This window comes from Montipora capricornis, chromosome 1 (genome assembly GCF_036669925.1).
Source record: "Montipora capricornis isolate CH-2021 chromosome 1, ASM3666992v2, whole genome shotgun sequence".
Lineage (NCBI taxonomy): Eukaryota > Metazoa > Cnidaria > Anthozoa > Scleractinia > Acroporidae > Montipora > Montipora capricornis.
The window spans coordinates 41,625,377-41,630,376 of record NC_090883.1 but is presented as its reverse complement, the minus strand read 5'-3'; the positions used below and the strand labels follow the sequence as shown (position 1 = coordinate 41,630,376).

At 39.4% G+C, this 5,000-nt stretch overlaps 1 long non-coding RNA gene across 1 annotated transcript; it reads left to right on the top strand.

Moving 5' to 3' along the window:
- The first annotated feature begins 816 nt into the window (after positions 1 to 816).
- Positions 817 to 1,225, top strand: LOC138044366 (uncharacterized). The gene is made up of 2 exons (XR_011131413.1): positions 817 to 1,017; positions 1,112 to 1,225. It is a non-coding gene; the product is annotated as an uncharacterized lncRNA (long non-coding RNA).
- The last annotated feature ends 3,775 nt before the right edge of the window (positions 1,226 to 5,000 follow it).

Here is a 5,000-nt window from a genome sequence, read left to right as displayed (position 1 = left end):
ACGACATGTCAAAAAAATACTGTGCTTAGCCTGTTTTTTTATTGTCTTCAACATTTTTGTCTGTTCTAAACGCAGTGTCAAAAGACGGTCCGCTGGCCATGCAACTTCCCGCCAAAAAAAAAAAAACGCGGGTTCCCGCCAGTTGGACTGACGGGGCCGTAAGATGACGTCATACCAAAACTAACTGTGCGCGGAGCTCCGCTGTAAAAAGTTCTAGATGGTGACAAAGGAAATAACGAACACTGAGGTTGTTTACCATTTACAAAAAAATTCCGGAAATTTCGGTGGAAATTTCCATGGGGTGAAAAACGTGTTCCATTTAACTCAAGTCCGTTCGCCGCCCGGTGATTGCGATTTTACTGACCAAAATTAGAAATATGGCCGTGAATAGCCTGGAACTGGTGAGACCTTTCAAAACTTGTAAATGGAACACACGTTTCCATCGGAAAGTTTCCAACGGGAAAACAGGACTACCTTTTCAGACGTCTCGCTGCTCCCGGAGATTAGGGAGCTTAAGCACACGTGTTTTTGAGACGCGGACGGCAACCGGAAAGGGAACATTTTGCGTCCCAGGACAGTGGTGTCCACAAGAGTTTTATACTAATCATCTCTAAAAGAGAAAAGACACTTGACGATATAAATGTAGCTGTCTGAAGACAAGTCAAAAGGGAAAACAGCCCACTTCCGGTTGCCGTCCGCGTCTCAAATACGCGTGTGCTTAAGTTTCCTATTTTCCAGTGGAACGAACCAACCGGATTTTCCGCCAGAAATGTTTTCTAAATGGTAAACAACCTGAGCCTCTTGAGGGTAGTTTGCAACAAAATTAACAAAAAGTCATTTGGTTGTTGAACTGGCGAAGACACGAAGACAGGTCCGAAGACAGCGGAAATGCGTTGAGCGTTGCGTTTTATTACCTTGAGGTCAGCGGATGAATTTCACCCTTCCCATAATGCAACTCATAACTTTGTTCCTCCTTTCAAAGTGACACGGCATCGATCTGTGAGGAAAGATTCTATCGTAAGAAAAAACCTCTCTCTTGTCTTCATTTTTTACATGGTTTTTGTTAATTTTGCTGAACCTTTTGCTTAACGTTTGTCTTTGTATCTGAAAGGATTCCATCGGAAAAATGGACCAGATTACCAATGCTCTCGAACCATGCAAACAGTTCGCTAAAGATTCAATGAGACTTGTGAAAAGATGCACAAAGCCAGATAGAAAAGGTATTTGATCTCGTTATGTTGCCTTGTTATGATTACATATGGCTTAAAGCATATTTTTAAAAGTCATCTTTGGTTAAGAATTCTCGATTCAAGCCACTCTTTTAAGTTTTTATTGCACACGAATTTGATTTCCTGACGTAATACGCATGCAAGTTTAATATGTCGATCAATAGTAATTTTCCCCCTCTATTTTTATTTCTGGTAGGTATAGTAAGCTTACTTCTTTTGATCCATCCTTACCAATTTGTTTCAGTTTTCCTCAAAACTTTGAACTTTGTGAGCGCCTCCTCACTTTTGTCGTGATCAGTTGTTCTTTTGTATTCGGATTCTGCTGAAAAATGGACCAGTCCAAGTGATTGAAAGAGGACAAATATTGAACTTTTGAAAGCTGTCTCGTTTAAGACCTCTTCAAAGCGATTCCATCAGTAATAAAAATTTCATCAAAAATTACATTAACTTGGGTACCAGAGGATTTTTTTTTACGAAGGTGGGAGATAGTGCTACTCAAGTTGGAGGCAATGACTGAGGACTGAAAAAACATACTTCTGGTGAAACAAGTCCCAATCCTTAGTTCCAAGCAGGAAATCAGGTCAAAAATTGAACTTGTTCGCTGATTGGATATTACATTTGAGAGAGTTTCTGATTGGATAAATCAAAATACAGAGATGTATCCAGGTTTTCAAATTTGGGGGTCCTCTGGACCCCGTTTTGAAAAATTTGGGGGTCCATTGCAAAATTTTGGGGGTCCAGCTAATTAATATTCAAGAATTAATATGCGATATATTGCCTCTTAATTGCTACTGCAGTACCCTTTCAGATTTCTACTGTCAAAGCTCCATCGATCACATTGAAATCCGTATGCTGTAGGAACTGTTGGCTCCAGTTGATAAATGATCTAGATCTCCACAGAAATAAAAACAGAACTGAATCTCAATCTTCCGTAAAAGAGCATCATTTATTTTAACTACACTTGAGGCATAATTTAGGAACAAAAGAGTAAACAAATGTTAGCGATCGATGCACAGTTCATCGTCGGCCCGTGTGACCGTGGCTTCGCCATGGCCAATGTTAATAATCAAGCAATTGAATACATTCAAGTTTCATGTTCAACATGTTAATTATAACACTAACTCCGAAAAAAGTTGCATAATTTGCAAAACAGACAAGTTACGTGCAAAACAAGAACCGAGACGACGATGACACGTGCGCGCCCGGAATTAATTTTTTTATCAACAGGGTCGCACAAAACAAAAATTTAACATACTTTGCCTTTGGATTCTCTGTTATTTCGCTCACGATAAGCGAACTAATGCTTGAAATTTACTTGGAAAGCATGCAACAAACTGAACTTCGACCGAAATGTTTTATTATCACTGGCGGCAGATCGAAAGTGTCGCCGATTGTCTCACGTAAAAAACAGCTCAGATCATGTCACGCAACACGTGCGAATTCAAAACTCGACTTCTGAAGCTGGACATAATGGTTGACAAAATGAAATTATTGGACTACAAAAATCCGAAAATAGCAGCTAACCTTGAAATTTAAGGAACTAAATCATTTCTCCGTTGTGAGAAAAGAGAATGTTCAATTTCCTTGTGAAATACGCCATTCGCATGTCTTTCCTGGCGTTGGTAATTTGCATAAACATTCGATTTTTTTTCTGCGTCCAAGTGGACCCTTTGTTCCATATTCTATGCGTCCAAAAGGAAAACGAGTGCGTCCCAGGACGCAATGACGCACTCTGGATACATCTCTGAAAATAAATGATGTGACAAATAGTGTTGCGTGACTGTCCTTATTTGACAGTGATCAAGGAAATCAATTCATTTGAAAGTCACAAGAAAAAGTTGAGCTTGCCAACGGGAACGGGGGACTTACTGTAGTCACGAAACATGGTAAGGCGATATTGGTGCATTTCGAAGTGTTCTGTACAGCACTTAAGGCAATGATCTCTCTGTTTCTGAAACTCGTTCGACAACACAGTTATGCTCTTCGGAAAACAAATTCTCCTCAAATAAATCAAACTTCACATAACCTAAAACAGTGCTCGAAATTAAAAAAAATTCCAGATTGTCCCTGTTTCAAAAGCTGGGCAACGAAGCCTGTAAATTTGGTTGCCCTGATAAATTGGGAAACCCCCTTGGGATTAAATGCACGCTGTGTCGAGATGCAATCATACGTCGTCGGAGCTTAAGTGTCCACCTGTGTTTTTTTTGTGGGAGTCTTGGTTTAAGTTTTAGCAGTTTCAAAAAGTGGAGTCTTGGATCTCCGTTGCCAGCTTCATGTGAATTTTTCTATCTGACAATTTGTTTGTAAAAGCCACAGATATTCAAAACATGGGAAAATGCTCAACTGCGGCAAATTGATTATTGTTAACTTCACACTACTATCAGACCTTGACAACAGAAAACCGTCGAGTGAGTCGGGTGCTGCTTATGTAATAAGCTTACATTTTCTATTTTTGGCCGGGTTGTCCATTTTTTTTCTTTGGGCAACCAACTTTTTCATTTGTCCAAAAACTAGTCGCCAGGTAAACTTTCTGGTTGTCTGAGATGACTGGACGACGGCTAATTTCAAGCACTGACCCAAAATCAATACATCCAAATTTAATTTGGTCGAAAAAATTGTCAATCCCTGTGAATCTCTGCAGTTTGAGCCTGTCAAGTACATTAGGCCTAGGGGATGTGTTCATTCACCTGTATTTTATCTCATGAGCGAAAAGTAAGGGCTTTCATTGCAAAGTACAATGTAAACTTCAAATGTTTTCATTGATTACTGGCCGCCATATTGGTGGACCACATGGCGTGTCCATACAAGACAAAAAGTAGGGTGAAATGCTTCGACAAATAACTCGGAAACAATGTACCGCACAGATCTGAGCATTTGAGAGGTGGTTACAAGATTTGTTTCCTGCAGTATTTGAAGTTCTTGCCCCTTTTCCATTGAAGATGGTTGAACAATTTCAATTTTTTTTTTGTGTGACAGTGAATCATTCTGTAGTTTGACGATACAAGAAGCTCTAATCTTCTGAGAAACAAGATTGTACCACGCATCTTAATTCCTTATCCTTTTTTCTTACTGTGACCACAATCCCTTGCGTTTCGAAGAAACATGAGTTCTTCTCCCAATTAGAGAGCTGCCTAGTTCGTACTCTTCAGGCTCACTCACTGCGGCAGCAAAAATATTTGTATATCCTGTGCACACAAAATACAAGTAACCTCTCTTTGAATGCAATTCTTTATTGAAATGTGTGTAGTGAGTGACATAACTTTAAGATAATTCATCAAGCACTAGACGTCACACTTCAAGAGGTTTTGTAGTGTGCCATCATAACATAAAGCTACATGTACTACCACTGTACAACTCACGATGTCAAAATTTTAAACACAGCTTATTCAACATTATTGTCGTTACAGTTATTGAATTACCACCTTTAGCATTCTATATGTGTATGCCGCTCTGTCTATTCCGGCAGCAAACATATTGCGATGTCTGTTATTGTAGGTTATTAAGTAAGTGTTCTTTTCTGGTTCTTAGAATTTCAGAAAATAGCCCTTGCTACAGCCATAGGTTTTGCCATCATGGGATTCATTGGTTTTTTTGTCAAACTCATCCACATTCCCATCAACAACATCATAGTACAATAAACGAATATAAGGTAAGTGACAAAGGATTGTTGATTGTTGTGAACCCATTGACTCCTGGGAGTGAGACGTGATAGATTTTACTCTGTCTACCACCAGTCGAAGTTGAGTAGAGTGCATTTACATGTACTCCAAT